Source organism: Sinocyclocheilus anshuiensis, unplaced genomic scaffold (assembly GCF_001515605.1).
Source record: "Sinocyclocheilus anshuiensis isolate Anshui unplaced genomic scaffold, SAMN03320099.WGS_v1.1 scaffold87, whole genome shotgun sequence".
NCBI classification, from domain to species: Eukaryota; Metazoa; Chordata; class Actinopteri; order Cypriniformes; family Cyprinidae; genus Sinocyclocheilus; species Sinocyclocheilus anshuiensis.
In genome coordinates, this window is record NW_015549609.1 from 650,595 (window position 1) to 668,146 (window position 17,552).

Genomic DNA, 17,552 nt, shown 5'->3' on the forward strand with positions numbered 1-17,552 from the left:
AGTCAGTACTGCACACAGGACTACTGCGGGGACCGTCCACTTCACATTACAGGATTTTAACTAACTAAAGAAAGAGTGAAAACAACATTAAGTCATAAGAGCGAAGGTGCTTATGGTGTTATGTTCGTAGTGCACATCTGTACCAATGTATTTTGGTGAGTCGTCTGGCGCTTCCGCTTTTTTCCGTCCAGCAGTTTGACGCCAAAATTCAGCAGGAGTCAATAGGAATTTTTGATACACCGTAAACTATTTCACTGGACACTGAAAGGGAAAAAAAGGGATATCAATTATTTATTGTTCGTGTGGTGAGTAGACGTGTCTCTTGTCATGTCAGTACATTTTGTTTTGGTCAAACTTTTCTTCGCCATGTTTCATTCGTCAGTGCGCATGCGGCGGAAATGCACCTGAGTCAGGTAGACGCGCCGCAACATTTCGCAGCAAAACTAGCATTGCAACTTGCGTTACTGTTTACATTTAGAGCTTTTACATGGCAAACTCCTGCTTCTTTTAATAAGTACAGAGCACGTGTAATGTGGCGTAGCCGTCGTGTTTGTATAGTAGCTTAACATTCATATTTTCAGTAGTTAAGTTCAGTAGTTAAGCACCACTTGATGTCTCTACTGCTGGGTCTGAATCCGCTTTGGTACTTGATGCTACTATACAATACTAGATAAAATACTAAAAAGCTGAATCTATTGAACAAATGTATCTATACATTTGCTGTATCCCAATGAAATGTAACTTATTTACATCAGTGAGAAACTTGTCTTACTGATAGCAGTATTTGTGTTTCGTGCCTCACTTATATTGGAATTGTATTTTAATCATTTAAATGAAGACAGTGTCAGAAATACAGGTAAATGCATTTACGTATGGGTATTTAATGGTATTTGAGACAAGAATAATGTGGTGCAAAAATCATCTTATTATCAATTTTCTTAATCAGTTTGTTTGTATTGCCTTCCACTAAAAATATCCAAACATCCTTAAAAGAACAAGAAAAGGAAAAAATCCAAATATAATAGATTTGTATAGAGGACATATCTTGAGTTTAATTTTCTTAAACATGTACACATTTTCTTCTTTTTGAGTATAGTGCGTTTCTTGCTGAAAATCGAGACAAAAATAGTTGTCTCACCGTTATGCTTCTCAAATAAATCTGCATTTAAAAAGGAAATCTTTTCAAGATTATTAAGTATTTACTGGAAAGCAATACGCACATGCTGATTAAAAATGAATTCTCGAAGTGTAAATGAAAACGACTGATTAGTTCAACGTTAGCTTTGTATGCAATTAATTTTTGAATATTATTGCTATGTCCTTGGAGAGTAAAAATAACTGAATGAAAATGGATAAATTATCATATCAGGTTTTGAGGATTTTGTTGTAGTTTTGCTGTTTATATATATGTAGAGAGAGAGAGAGAGAGAGAGATTGCATCTGGGAATGCAAATGTTGTTTGTTTCTTTGCAACAAACATTACAGCTGATTAAATTGGCTCCGCACACCTGCCAAAGCACTCTTCTCATTAAAGTTTGCTGCCCGTGCATTTCATTTGAACACCATGCGATTGCAGAAGTTTGGCACTTATGCACAAGGCTAGTTATGTCAGCTTTTCTTTGGCTCATTTAGTTAGACAAGAAAATTGCATTGCTTTCCGTCTGATCCTTCAGGATATTTATATGCCATTAGTATTTATGCTTCAAAAATCGTTTTTTTTTTTTTATTAGTGTGGTGACTTTTTAGTCCGAGTAAACAAATCATAGATATTTGTATTGACAAAAAAAAGAATATTGTACGATTGGGCAACATTCGTTTAGTTTCTAGCATTTTGCCTTTTTCATCATGCTCGTATTTGATCTGCTGGTGCCTACGTTTCTCCCCACACCAGTGAAATCGAGACGGCATGCGGCAGAACCGGCTGCGTCTTCCACTGTGGCCCTTCTCATCTGGGATCAGTTCAGTTTCCTAACCGCCTGCAGATCTGTAGAAAACACTGATTTCAGATCAGTTCGCATCTGTACCCTGCCAAGGTGTCTCCTGGTGGAAATGAATGAAATATTCAGGGAGGAGTTTCGTGAAAAGGCCAGTTATGCAGATCGAGTTTGTGGAAACTAGGATAGGTTTCAATATGTCCTGTAACTACCGCAGTGCAATGCGCTCATAGTTTTTGCATAGGCGTGTGCAGATTTGTGCATGTGACTGCAAGCGTGTTTCAGCCAGAAAGATAGGACTGTTTGTGCGAGCTTAACAATGATGTCACATTTATGAATCGTACATGAAAGGACAACATTGCCAAATGAACATTACATTTGAGGCTGTGGATTGTCTTTTTTGACACGTACAACTCTTACCTTAAAGGGGTCATATGATGCGATTTCAATTTTTCCTTTCTCTTTGGAGTGTTACAAGCTCTTGGTGCATAAAGAAGATCTGTAAAGTTGCAAAGACTAACATCTCAAATCCAAAGAGATATTCTTTATAAAAGTTAAGAATCAGCCACGCCTACCTAAAACGGCTCGTTCCAACACGCCCCCACATGTCTACGTCACGATGTGGGAAAATTTGCATAACGCCGCCCAAATGTTCACGCAAAGAAAGAAGGTGTAACTTTTATTCTCGCTGTAGTATTGTTGCTGCCGCCATGTCGAGACGCTGTGTGTTTCGTTGTGAAAGCGATACTACTTTGTTTGGCCTTCCAAAAGAGGACACGACTAGAAATCAGTGGTTAAGTTGAATTTACAACACTTTTCCAGAACATTTCAACTAGGGTTGTGACGGTGAGGAAATTTTCCCACCGGTTAATCGACGTGTGACAACATACGTAATACCGGTATCACCGTGGGGGCGTTCCCTCTTTTCCTCGCTTTCCTTCGCTTTTAAATAGCTTGTAAAAGCGGCGTGCACATTTTACTTTAACTTTCAAATAGCGGCAATTCGGCGTAAAACAATTGTTCGTTTGAATTTTCCCTCTTAAATAGCTTAAAAGTGCCATGCGAATTTCGAATTAGCGGCAGTTTGGCTTCAATTGCTTGAATGCAACAACAAAATGCAACGTCAAACTCACTTTAGCCTATATATAAAACAGAACTTTTATTAACAAAACAAATAAAAATACACCATGCTATAGGGCAGGCTATGCCTAATATAAAATAACATAACTTAAATAGAAAACTGGAAATAGGCTAATTAAACATGTATAATATATAACCAAATAAATAATAAACATAGAACGTTTATTAGCAAAACGAGTAAGAAAGATTGGAGGCATGGCATACACCAATATGTCAAATAAAATAAATAAATGACACAAAGTTTAAATAAAGTAAAAATCAGCAAACAATATAAAAAATCAAAACGACGGTGGGGATCGGTGCCGCAGTGGGCAAGTGACGTAACCGGTGTTGCGGCTTAACACCGGTGTCACCGTCAGCACCGTCTATCGCGACAAGCCTAAGTTCAACCTAAATATTCAGATGTGTGCAGCGCATTTTATGGAGGACTGTTTCTTGATCCTGGGAGAGTAGACTACAATGCCGGCTGTTCAAGGATGTGCCACTGATGATTCAAACGTGAGTTTTGGGCAGTGTAGAGTAATGCTTGTTGTTTTTCATTTCTCCGATCACAAATGCAGACATGGTTTTATGTTTACGCGGCGCGATGCAACGCAGCGTGTAAAAAGACAGTATAAGTCATTATAATCCGCAATTATGTCTCCCTCACTGGATGCAACAAATGCCTAATTTATAATGGGTTTTAATGTTTTTGTCTCGTCGCTGTTTTATGTTTACGCGGCGCGATGCAACGCGTAAAAAGACCGTATAGGTCTCCTCACATCAAAATCTATAAGCATATATGTTCAAAACTGTTTTGGTTTGTAAACGGTGCTTGATCTGAGCATATTTCTCTCCCAATTCAAATAAGACGACTTTTTCACTAGAGAAAGCAATATTATGGATAGAGGGCTCATATTTTAGCCGGAATCAACAGTTTGAAGTTACAAACGTCTTAATGATGGATTTGTTTCTTACAAACATGCAGCTTTTCACTTCACAAAATGTTAATTGATGGACTGGAGTCGTATGGATTACTTGTGGATTACAAACGTCTTAATGATGGATTTGTTTCTTACAAACATGCAGCTTTTCATTTAACAAGATGTTAACTGATGGACTTGAGTGGTGTGGATTACTTATTTATCAATATTATTATTGTGATGTTTTTATAAGCTGTTTGGACTCTCATTCTGATGGCACCCACTCACTGCAGAACAAGCCATTCTTTAATTTTTATGAGAGTTTATTTTCTCTGCTATCTTTTTTCATGCTTGTCAAGATGCTACTCCAAAAGTAACTGACCGGTGCATATGGGTAAATCTTTCCAAAGCGGTAGACGTTTTTGCTGATCTCACCAAATCAAAATAGTCCTCTTCTCAGTACAGCAGCCAGCTGCTTCATTTGTTATTGTTTACAAGGAATCCTCCTCTGAATATCCGGAAGTGTCTGACTAAGCACCGCACTAATAATGCATGAAGCCACTGAAGCTGAATAAATGTTTTAAACCCTGTCGGAGGAAAGCATTTTTCAGTTAGAAAATGAAAGGAAAGCGAGTTGGTGGCCGCATTGTGAATTTGACATTTATTGGCAAACCGTAAAGGAAGCGAGGAAACGTTTAGGAAGTCGAGTACGTTTCAGAGAGGATATTGTACTGCAGTCACTGATAAAAGTCGATGTCTTTGTTTACACGGGAGTTGTTTTGTCACCTTCGTATGAACGTATTATGTGTTTAATGGCCGTGTCCTGCCCGGTGTCTCTGGACTCAAAGTGTTGACCATGTGCTGGAACGCAATGCATGACCAACAGGAAGCCCACACAGGAAACGGCCGCAGCATTGTTGCTTGAAGGAATTCTGCCGCTCCCTCAATGTTGTGTCAGGGTTTCAGGAGCGTGTCGTGTTTCGCTTCGGCAGTGCAGCCCACCAGGGCAAAACTCTCCTTTTTGTGTCATTCTTGTGGGTTTGCTGTCAGAAAAGGATGTTATTCTTCTCAGAGTGATGACGTGTTTTTTTAGCACTTGTTGCTGTGGCGTGTGGCTGTCCGTATTCCTCATTTGGTCATTTTCAGTATGACTTGTACACAGTCTTTCCCAAATGCTTCTGACATCTGGTTGCTAAATAAGACTTGGCTTTTTTTTAGGCCTGGATCATCATTTATAGATGTAAAAAATCTTTGTTTGTTTCATTGCATAACTGTCCATCTGCTGTTTCTCATACAAATTATTTTCAGACTCCGCCCTCAGATATTTTTATCATACATTGCAACATTATGATACACGTTTCAATCAAACGCATCATTACATTGCTGTTTGGGAGTTTGTAGACCAGATTACTGTTGTTGTGCGTTAGTTTGCATAATCTGTCAGTGTACAGTGATTCAGACGTTTTGTCATTGCTGAAACACAAGAATGTTGGGTTACGTAGCATCTGTTTCACAACCTTCTACTTTTATTTGTCATACATGTCCTCTTTTCTTAAGGAAGGAGATCATCCGTAAATAGTGTTGTTGCCTCGAATAAGAAAGATATGTAACCAGAATGTGATGCAATTTGGCCACATTTATTTTTCGAGTCGAAACATGATGAGTTATGTTACGTGGAAAATTTGAGTAGGAGTTGAAGAATGAGCCAATAAGTAAAAAAAAAGCTGAGGAGCTCATTAAACTTTTGAACTTTGTAGATGGCAGTGTGGCAGAAATCGATTTTCTTATTTTTAAATTAGCTTTAATATTTTATCAATGTATATTTTCTGTTACACATTACGAATGGTGGCACAAAATGATCTCTTGAGTGATTTACACCTGCAGGCACTTCATTACTCTGTGAATCTCCTCTCCGTCGATCTGCGGAGGGATCTTTATATTAGCACAGGAAAGATATTAAACCATTTGTGATTAGATATTTCATCATAGCCTTGAATTTTGAACATTACAGCACCTTAAGCTCCATATTCAGAGAAATTATAATCTTAGAGCAGCAGTAATCATGGTAGGTAATTAATAGGCAGGTAATATAAAACTAATATATAAGGAGAAGGAGCCATTTATTATTTTTACTTCAAGTCTTGAATATTCAGTTACCAGTAAATCAGTTTAATAAGATGATGAAGTTGTGTTAGTGTGGGAGATAATATACAAAGAAAAGTTTTGATCAATCCATTTGGTCTTGAAAACAAAATTTGCAACACACTTAAAGGGATAGTTCACCCAAAAATATGTTCTTTTAAAACTTCTGTGGAACATGAAATAAAATATTTTGAGACATTTTTTTTTTTTTCCTCCACACAGTAGAAGTCGATAGTAAAACCAAACTAAAACTAGAAGAAATAAACTCATACAGGTTTGGAACGACGTGAGGGTGAGTAGTAAATCACAGAAATAACATTTTTGGGTGAATTGTCCCTTTATAGGGCTGCACGATAAATCGAAATGGAATCAAGATCGCGATTCGACAGAAGCTGCGATTGTCATGCGTATCTTTCAGTGAAGCACGGTTCTGTGATCAGCAACCTGCATTACTATCAAAATGCACATGACAATCGCATTCAATTAATCGTGCAGCCCTACCCCTTTAAATCCATTGCGTGTTTTGTTTTCAGGATTTTGCACAAAAATGTCTCGGATTCAGTGAATCATTGTAAATAGGAAGCTGATCAAAGGCGTAAAGAGAACACAGGAAATGATATCATGTGCAGTTCATTTCAGCTCTTTGTAGAAAGGGTGGGGGATGTCCTCACTTACATTAGGTAAGGAATGAAAGAGTCACATGACATGACTGAAACCAGACTGTCATCATGACTGTCTAAGAAAGTCTCCTTTTGTAGCTATGAAGTTCTGGCGCCTAGATATGCCTTCTTGTGCTCATATTCCACCCTTGTGAAAAATAAGTACATTTTAACATACTTTTAAAATGAGTTCTTATTATAGAAATACTATACTTTAAAGGAATATACGTATTACGTAAGTGCCAACTGAATGTAATTTTTTCAGACGCTTAAATGCATGTTAATAGCAATTAAATGACAATGTATTATAGTTTAAATTTATATTGAATGCAGTTAGTTGAACTGTGTTTTTTCACCCACTTAAGTAGGACTTAAGTGCATCTCTATATGTAATGATGAAGTTGCAATTTAATAATTTAAAATGTAAGCTCAAATAACACCCTAAGGTGTAAATGATAAAAAGTGCTTTACATGTTTTTAGTATAGTAAACGCATCAAAATAAGTGTATATTTACATTACCAAAATGTACTAAAAACGGAAACGTTTTTCCGATGTCAACGCTGTCAAAACGATCCCGTTTATACAGATCAGTGAAACCTACTAAAAATGCTGTATTATGCATGCCAGGCCTGTAGTTGGCGATGTTACTTTGTAAAGAAACACTATGCGCCTGCGCACATACCTATAGACTGAACACATAATACACGCCACGCTTTTCACATTTTTTTTTACATGCAGACAAAAAGAGTATAGCTTTCAAAATTTCACTTTGAAACCCATTTTCAAAAAGTTTGCATTTTCAGGCCCCCAAAACCCTGTTGTCATGTAAAGGGACCAAAACCTCCAAACAATTTTTTTTCTGAAAACAGTGTCGCGTAAACACCCCCTTAGTATAATTCTTTACAGCACAAAACCATTAGAATTTTTGTTAATGTGCTTTATAGTGAAACTGTCAATTTGACTTACTTTTTAAAAATGTACTTAAGCATGTACAACATAGTCATGAAAGTATACTCTAAGTACACTTAAGTGTACTTTATTTCATTACTATATTATCTTCAAGTAAAGTTTTTTTTAATACATTTTACATTTAAAGTACACTACAAGTGCACATTCAATACAGTTAAGTGCACTTATTTTACACAATAAAAGAGTTAGCGGTTTGTGAAAGTCCACAACCTGATAGTAATAGTAAGGCTTGGTTTAGTATATACCGCTGAACAAGTGATCATCAGCTAGATCTGATCTTGCACAGATTTAGCTCACTCTTTATAATTAATTGGTAATATACAGTAGGCAGTGTGGATGCTGTATCTTTCTAATGATAGGTATTTTTTCATTCACCTCTTTTTTTCTGTGCTACCTCACCCTCGCTCTTGCTGGCCAAGTTTGTGTCATGCTGGGATGAATGACCATGACCGTGGCTCATGAGCTCAGGAGAAAAAACGTCACCCATAATGTCAGCATTTTCCGCTCTCCAGCTACATCATCACCTGATTGTGGGAGCTATGGTTCGCTCTGCGTCTCGCTGCTTTCTATTACTGCGAGTGATGATAAGACCGCAGATGACTGCGGAGGTAAATATGGGGCTGATGTTTCGGTCTTCTCTAGAGCTGAGAAGTTGTTGAAATCTGAGAGGTCCAAGCAGAAGAAGATATGACAGTGTGTGGATGCGAGTAATCAAATCAACTTTTTGTTGAGAGTTTAAAAAGAGACCTCTAACAAACAGTAACATTATCCAGAGCATTTTTTAATACTTCCTCTAAATAATGCTGCTTCCTAAAAAGTAAATAACCGTTCGATTTTCTGTTGTGCGTAATGTGTGCATAATTCAAAGAAGAAAGTCTGAATGATGGAAGTTGAAGTAATGTGAGAAGGTGATATTTGGGAGGTTTTTAGTTCCCACACTCTAGAAAACAAGTCTGTGAAAATAGGACACAATGTATTGTGTTAATATGAAGGAATTTTCCGTAGTGTTTTTATACTGGAGTTTGGCCTGTGCTTTGAATTACACATTGTATTGCATTGTGTGTTAGGGTGAAAAGAAATGTCCGTAATATATATATATATTTTTTTATTACAATTTATAATCCAATTCCTACTTTTACTTTTTAACGGGTATTTACTTTTATCTTCACCTTGTAAACTTTATAGTTATATATCATGGATGCTTCTCATTAAAAAAGACCATATTTAACTCTAAAATCAAAAGAGAGAAAAAATGAATTATATTTAACCGTTTTCATTATTTTATTATTTTTCACTTTTCAGTATTTGAGATATTGACATGAGTCATCACATTTTCCTACCAAATTACCATTACCATAATGTGAAAAGCATCTTTCTTACTGTAATACATTATTAAAAATCATCCTGTCTGACCTTTTTTTTTTTTTTTTTTTTTTTTTTTTTTTTTATTAAAATCTGCATTCAAAATAAAAATTCATAGTCACTGAACACTTGGAAATATTAGGGAAGTTAAAATTGTGAATTCCAGTCTGTTTGTCTTTCTTTTTTTTATATTATGTACTTAGTTGTCATGAAAATCATGCTACAATGCAAAAAATCTTAATGTTATCCTAAAGTTATCTTCATTGTGAATTATGACTTGGGCAGGTTGAGAAGTTTATGATTGAACCAGCTGCTTTTTGTTTATATTTCATATGTGTTTTCAAATCAGAACAACAGACTGATTAATAGACGTTTCAGGGGGGAAACAAAACAAAACAAAAACACCTGAACATTATGTTGTACCAAACTAGCTGTGGTTAGCCCAAACTGGAATATGTGTGAGATGTGTTCGTGGAGGTGTGTCTCCAGGGCCGAACACGGAGCCTAATGCTGAAGCCAAGAGCTCTTTAGCAGCACTGTGGCTAAAGTGATCACGCTGAAATGCTGTTGCTATGGCAGACTGTGAGCACATTACAAACGAGAAAAGCACCCCGTAACCTCAACGTAGGTGTTTTTGCCTTGTTTACATGCTGCTTTTTGTTAAATATAACAAGAAATGCTGTTAATAGACCAGTGGTCAAACTCTTTTGGCCACCTCAAAACTACTGAATTGTTTGAATGCCAGTGTGAATGAAATGCAGTTCAACAGGTTTCTGTTTCTGTCAGTGTACTGACATGCTCTGATAGTGCTCGGTCTGTACAAAAAATAACCAACATCATTCTGACTTTATGCTTTCTCAAGTTTGAAGACTTATTTATTGATGTGTTTCTAATGCTAGGAAACCTCCAGTTGCATGTCTGACATTCTAATGGCGCTTTTCCACTGCGTGGTACGACTCAGTACTGCACGGCACGGCTCGGTTTGCGTTTCCACTGCAGTTTAGTACCGCTTTAGAGTGGGCGGGATTATTTCATTCCGCGTCACCCCATCAAGCTCTCGCTGGATCCGCTCCTCTGCTATCAACGAGAGGAACGTCTGTACTTCCTCAACAGACAACGAAACTGTTTTGTAGTAAAAAAAAAAGGTGCGCTCGTTCAAAACAGTTGTGTTCGATCCTTCGCTGGCTGTGCTGATTTAAATCTAGCGGTTCTGTTGTGTTTGTGTCGCAAGTTCAGTGACGCAGGTAGTGACGATTCTCTCCGGCCAATCCGTGATCAGCAGAGTTTACACGTCACGTTTTGGTAACGATACGGTTCACTTGGAACCTCAACTGAGGTGGTACTAAAATAAGTACCAGGTACTGTACCCAGTGGAAAACCCCCCAAAAGTGAACCGTACCGAGCCATACCGTGCCGTACCATGCAGTGGAAAAGCAGCATAAGTGAGTGACACACGAATATGTAGCTTCACTTCAACACTTTGGTGATCTTCGTAATTTTTGACCGAAACATACCATCAGAATGGTACAAAACTTGTTTTGGGCACTTGCTATGTGAACATGCTAATGGCATGATTCGAAAAGGTTAAATGGTACTGGAAAAATTATGGAAATTATCATTGGAAATGAATGGGAAACCAATATCTTCTAGTGGAAGCATTTGGTACTGCGCCCAAACAAAATCTTATTGAAAGCCCATTTTTTGAGATATCAACTTCAAATTTGGAACACAGCTTGTTTAGATTTATGGCTTTGATTTTCTCAAAGGTGTAGAGTAAAACATGTTTTGGAATGTTTTGTAATGTAATGTAATGTATTTTGTAATGTAATGTAATGGAATGTATTTTAAAATTTAAAATAGTATTTTTGTGCATTTTTGATAATAATAAACTTAAGCTTCGACAACTTTTTTCAAGCTTCACTTTAACTTTTTTTCAGCAATAGCCTGCCTGTTAATGTGTCTCTTTTAAAAAGAGACAAGTCTGTGCTCCAAAGCATGTAAGATTTACGGTAGTTTAACTTGGAAATTTTAGGTCTTTGCTCAAAAAGGTGGTTTACAGGTAATAAATGGATCATAACTAATGCATAAATATAATTTAGTACCATAAAATCCCCTAAAAATACTAAATATTTAAGCACAAATGGTTCTTTATAGTGGAAAAAGTTTTTTTTTTAGATTATTAAAATCACAATCACATTAAGAAAAGTTTTCTGAAAGTTTCCATGGCCAAAATGTTTTATAGCATTGCTGCAGAAACCCCTTTTGGAACCTTTATTTTTAAAGGGTGTTGAGAAAACTATAACCGGATATGCTATATGCTATAACCGGATAACTTAGAACCAAAAGCAACAAACAGTCTCCCAGATGTTCTTATTTTTGGCTCTATTTTCACCAAATCAAGCAGTTCCACCCGCGATCTTCTCCAGAACTCCACACCATAATCTCCAAGCCAACAACTAACCCTGTGTGGAACATTTTTGGAAACTTAATGTTCTGTTCTGTTTTTAATATTGGTATCAGAGGAATTCATTATTTCAGCATGATCTCATAGATCTCTTCCTCTGAAACGAATTTAAAATGACAATGTGAACACTGCTTGCGAGTGATATACTGTAGGCCTACTAGAAACGATAATCCAGTAAAAAGTTGTGAGATTTGAGTATTGCAGCTGTAACAGTTAGGCTACATGATGGAGAATGGACTTTGCATTCAGTCACTAAGCCGAACAAAGTTGTCATCAACCAAAAATGTGAAATTATTGAGATTTCATTTCTTTTTGTGAGTAGTTCTTTAGTAAAACTTGTCCAATGCATCAGTTAGGGTGGATAGCATTTTTTCAGATCCATGGGTGTGTTTCAAAATGCTCCCTAGTTCAGAAATAAGCACACTGCCCAAGGGAGCCATTTGTAGTGCTGGCGCATTGTCAAAATCATTCCTGGGCACTGAAAAATATGCTACCTGGAGCTTTCCAGAATCCACATGGATTTTGCTCTGTCTGCTGAGATGAATGGGAATGCTAACGAATGCTAGCTTTATCCAGGTATTATAGACCTCATTGGCTGCAATGAAGATGCATGATAAAACAATAAACAAGAAGGATAGACAGTGTCGTTGTTAAAAGACCATTGATATTCAGTGATATTCAGCAATATTATTGACTCGACTGCACTGACACTATCGGAGGAAACTTGAACTGAATCGAACTACTGCTGTCTATTGTACACTACTGTCTTCTGTAGAGTTGCCTTTGTCAGTGTTTCAAAGTTGATCATCTATGAAACAACTTCAGTTAATGAACTGAATTGAATTAACATTGAACAAAATTAAGCTTAACAATGACACTTGCCTTCTGTAGAACTTTTTCTAGCTAGATCCATTGCTTTAAAATTGATGAACACTGTAATTGAATCAACATTGAACTAAAATGAACTGAATTATGGCACAAGTATTGTCTTCTATAGAACTGCTTTATAGCTGAATGTAATTATCATAATTGATTACCTTTGCAACATCGACACTTATTGAACTGAATTGAATCAACATTGAACTAAACTGAGCTAAACGATGACGCTTGTGTCTTCTGTGGAGCAGCTTTAAAACTAAAATTAAAGTTGTTTCATAATTTATTAATTTTGCAATATTTACATTGATATTTTCATGTTTATTACTGTAAATCTGCTACAATATGTACAGTGCATTATTATGTTTGAAAATGACTTGACTTAACAGATATGCTTTAATGCAGCATTACTGTGTCGATATTGACTCATTATAACAGTTAAGGTATCAAGGCCATCGCTAGTTGCCGAATTTTTGTTAGATTTTCAAGTGGAAGCAACAAAGTAGCTACATTTGCATATTTTGTTCAGTGTGTTATTCCTTCTCTGTGCACTTGCCAAGACCTTGTCATGTTGTCAGTCTGTTCCTGTTGGGTAACATCAGCTTGCTTGCATAGAAACAAGTTGGTGCAAAGTCGTAAAACGGTTAAACAATAACATTATTCAGCGCAGCAATACCAGTTGGATGAGCTGACCTACTGACTTTTGCACAGTTTTGAATGTTTAGCCACTCCTCTCGTTAGTGATTTGTAAGGAAGTCTTTATAATGATATGGCGTTTTGTGTTATTGTTGTTGTCAGTGTCTCAATTTGAAGAAATCAATATACGTGATCAGCCAGGCTCACATTCAAAATGCCGATGTATTTTTGTAACGAGTCATTCAAGCAGACATGTTAAAATGCTCTTTAAAGAATTCATGCATTGCTTTGCTTCTCTCCACAGAGTGAGTCCTACTCATCCTAAGGCTGATGTCCTCCAAGAGCAGCGTCTGAAACATGGACGACCCTTTAAAGGTTGACTGATTCCAGCTGACACCTTCATAACTATGCTGCGAGTCTCGCAAGGCCCGATGGCCACACTAGCCACCAACAACCCGCCTAATTCCCCAACCCAATTCAGGGAATGATCAAACCATCCTGTCTAGGACATACACATCAAGAGACCTCTTACATACAGGTTAGTAACAAAAATAAACACTTTTACTCAATAACTGACTACAACTTGTAGGAAATGGACATTAAAATCCTCAAGTTAACCTATCTTAACAACCCTTTCCCATTTTGACTAGTCAAATTACTTGAAATTACAACTCAAAACTTCTGCAGGACGGCAGATACCCCAAATCCAATGGCATGGGCCAAGTTCTTCAGGAGACCAGGAGGCAATCTTTCCAGGTCTTACCAGCCAGGATCTATGCTATCCTTGGCCCCTACCAAGGGACTACTAAATGAGCCGGGACAGAACAGCTGCTTCCTCAACAGTGCAGTGCAGGTGCGTGTTTATCCCAAAGCTAAGGAAACAGTTGCATGAGCAGGTTTGTTTTACATGCCTGTTTTTGACATTAATGCTATTGTTTACTTGGAATAAATATACTTAAAAATGCAAGTCTAAATGAATTTAATAAGTGAAATATATATAATAAATTGTGGAAAAATAATGTGTATATACTAAATATTTTTAATTACATATTTAAATTTATTTTAAGTAGTGTTAATTTTGTCAGCTATTTTCATTTTAGTCTTAATCTTAGTCCCGTGTTAAAATGTCCTTGTTAGTTTTTATCTTATTTAGTCAACCTTATCCTATTTAGTTTTAGTCGACTAAAAGTCTCAACATTTTAGTCTAGTTTTAGTCCAAGAAAACCTGAAGTATTTTAGTCTAGTTTTAGTCAATGAAAACTTGACATTTTAGCAATAAAATTATTATTAATTAACAGTACAGTATTAATTTTGGCAGCCATTTTTAATTTAGTCTTAGTCTTACTCAAATGTCCATTTTAGTTATCATATTTAGACAACCTTGTCCTGTTTTTGTTTAGTCAATTTTAAGTCAATGAAATGTATGAGCGTTTTAGTCAATGAAATCTTAGTCACATTTTCGTCATTCTGTATAATGGTTAAACTGATAAAAAATATTTTTTCTCAAAATTATAATCTATAATAAATAAAAGAAATTTACTTTTGCATTTCAGGTATTGTACTTTCACCATAAGCACAAATCAATAGAATGTGGACACATACATAGTGTATTTTACCTCATCTAGTTTACTGATTTATTATAGGCTTTTTATTATATAATTTAATACCAAATATTTATGCAATCTCGCTGTCTACATTATGAAAACAGCTAAACCAAACGAAAAATATTATAACAGTGAAATTCCTAGTAATTCCAAATTGCAATAGCCTATTTCTCTATTAAAACAACAGCGGTTGAGTAAGTGCATTTATTCAGCGATCACAATCGCAAACAATACAGTCGAGATCTCATGACAGAACACAGACCAGCTGAATGACGCTTTCATTTAGATCGCTAAACTCCAGCTTGTTTGTTGGTGTTTTCAGATCACCGTCGGCGGCGCTTCCACAATGAGGAGTGAGCGTTTGTGCATGGTTGCCAGATTGCTTAAAATAAGCAAAACACACCAGGCAGAATATATATCAATGTAACAGTGAAGCTCTGATTTGGGGATTAGAACTCTTGATATCTGGCAACCGCATTCATGAAAGCTCGCGTAGTAGAGGCGTGTAGAGCAGCCTGCAATAACATTTTGTCTTCTTTTTTTGACGAAAATAAAAATAGGTTTTTGGTAAAGTTTCTTTTTGAATACATTTTAGTCTCGTCTTATTTCGTCAACGAAATTGCATGTTGATATAGTCTTCGTTATCGTTTATTGACCTTATTATCATCTCGTCTTCGTCTCGTCTTAGTCATGGGGAAAAAAGCTTGTCAACGAACATTTTTTGTCGTAGTCTTCGTTAACGAAATTAACACTAATTTTAAGGCTGCATTTATTTGTTCAAATAAACAATAAAAAACAGCAATATTGCAAAATGTTATTACAATTTAAAATAACTGTTTTCTATTTTAATATATTTAAAATTTAATTTATTTCTGTGATGCAAAGCTGAATTTTCAGCATCATTACTCCAGTCTTCAGTGTCACATGATCCTTCAGAAATCATTCTAATATGCTGATTTGCTGCTCAAGAAACATTTCTTCTTATTAGCAATCTTGAAAACAGTTATACTGCTTAATATTTTTGTGGAAACATGATACACTTTTTTTCAGGATGAGAACGTTTTTTGAGCTTCATTTATTAGAAATAGACATCTTTTGTAACAATGTAAATGTTTTTGTTGTAACTTTTGATCAGTTTAATGTATCTTTCCTCGGTACAAGTTTTGATTTCTTTCAAAAAAAAAACAAAAACAATAATCTAATAAAATTATATGTAATAAAATCTAATAATTTTAATATATACAATTATTTATAAAATGATTATTAAAAATTTATTTATTTTCTATCTATTTGTCTACCTTTTTACTTAGTAATACCCTAACGTGAATATGGCAAACATTTTACCATATAATTTATTAATTTAAGGGCAAATATGAACATAAAGACTTTTAAACTGGATTTATTAACCTTTAATGACTAAAGTCTTAAACTTTGAATGAACTAAATACTGTTACCAAGTACATAACACCTACATATAAAAGTAAGACAGACTGGACTTACCACAATCACATAAAAATATCATGCCACCCCCTGAACGTATTTAACTTTCGTATGACTCGCATTGGAAGTCCGACCTTCACAGCAAACTGTCATCTCCTCAGTGCCTACCGAGAGAGTATTTACGGCATCCAAACTCCACCCGTCAACCCCCAAGTCTTTGTCATGCTCCCAGTTCTCTAGTTACTGGAAGTCCGTTTTCCCTTTTGGATGGGACTGTGGACATTATGATTGAGTGTATCTCTGTTATCTTGTTCTTTTACTCATCACCATGGAGTGAGGTCATGCTCAGACTAAGTTGTCTGGGGCCTAAGGGAAAGACACTGAGTGAAGAGTAACCTTACACTGGAAGTCCAAACTCAAAACACACACACACACACACACACATGGATGAAAAGCTCTCACCCCCTATCTTGTCATAGCCTAATCTCCCTTAAGATCTTCCACCAAGCAAGGACAATGAGTCATAGTTCTTGGAGTTTTAACAACAAAATGACGCCTAATAAGAAAAGGCAAAGACATACAGTAATGCATGGCCTTTGGATGCTGACTTTAAGATTGGCACTATAAAGCCGTCATGCAAAACCAGAATAATGTTTTAGGAGTTTATAAAGATAGATTAGAGGAGAAGCACACCATCGCCAAATATACATTGCAGAGGTGCTTCTGAAGTGCCATTTAGGTGTCATTACACAGACTGCCTAATGCTGCTCAGAAGTGGCATAAATGCATTTACACAGATGCAAATGCTACTGTATGCTTTGGTACTAGGTGCTAAGGTTGGTCAGAGCAGGCTTAATTTAGTATGGCTTTTATGCGGCATTATATCTTTGCACAGAATTTTGAGCAGGCATAGAGCAGCCTTAACTTGGCTGTGTAAAGATGCCTTATGTAGAGGTGCTTCCTACATACACAGGATTTTGAGGCTCATTTCAGATAGGAAGGCTGTTACAAACTGCTTCAAAAGACGTCTTTACACAGCCGAGTTAAGGCTGCTCTATGCCTGCTCATAATTGTGTGTAAAGATGTAATGCTGCATAAAAGCCATACTAAATTCTGCCTGCTCTGGCCCACCTCAGCCCCTAGTATCAAACTACTGTATAAAGGTGCAGTTGCTGTGTAAATGCATTTATTCCACCTCTGAGCTGCAGTAAACAGACTGTGTAAGACACCTATAACAAATTTACACAGCAAAGGTGGCACAGAAGCGCGCGTTCTGACGTGCCATTTAGGTGTCTTTACACAGACTGTTTAATGTTGCTCAGAGGGGGCACAAATGCATTTATGCAGCAACTGCACCTTTGTGCCTACATGATTTATTTTCAGGTTGTATAGGGTTTACTGGGGTGAGTTCATTCTCAATCTG

The 17,552-nt window shown here is 36.4% G+C and overlaps 1 long non-coding RNA gene across 2 annotated transcripts; it reads left to right on the top strand.

Moving 5' to 3' along the window:
* LOC107659127 (uncharacterized) lies at positions 1 to 13,934 on the top strand. Of its 2 annotated transcripts, none has more exons than XR_001630878.1 (3): positions 1 to 305; positions 13,390 to 13,623; positions 13,736 to 13,934. It is a non-coding gene; the product is annotated as an uncharacterized LOC107659127 (long non-coding RNA). The 2 variants fall into 2 exon arrangements; XR_001630879.1 differs by having other exon boundaries at positions 13,773 to 13,934.
* Positions 13,935 to 17,552: the final 3,618 nt, after the last annotated feature.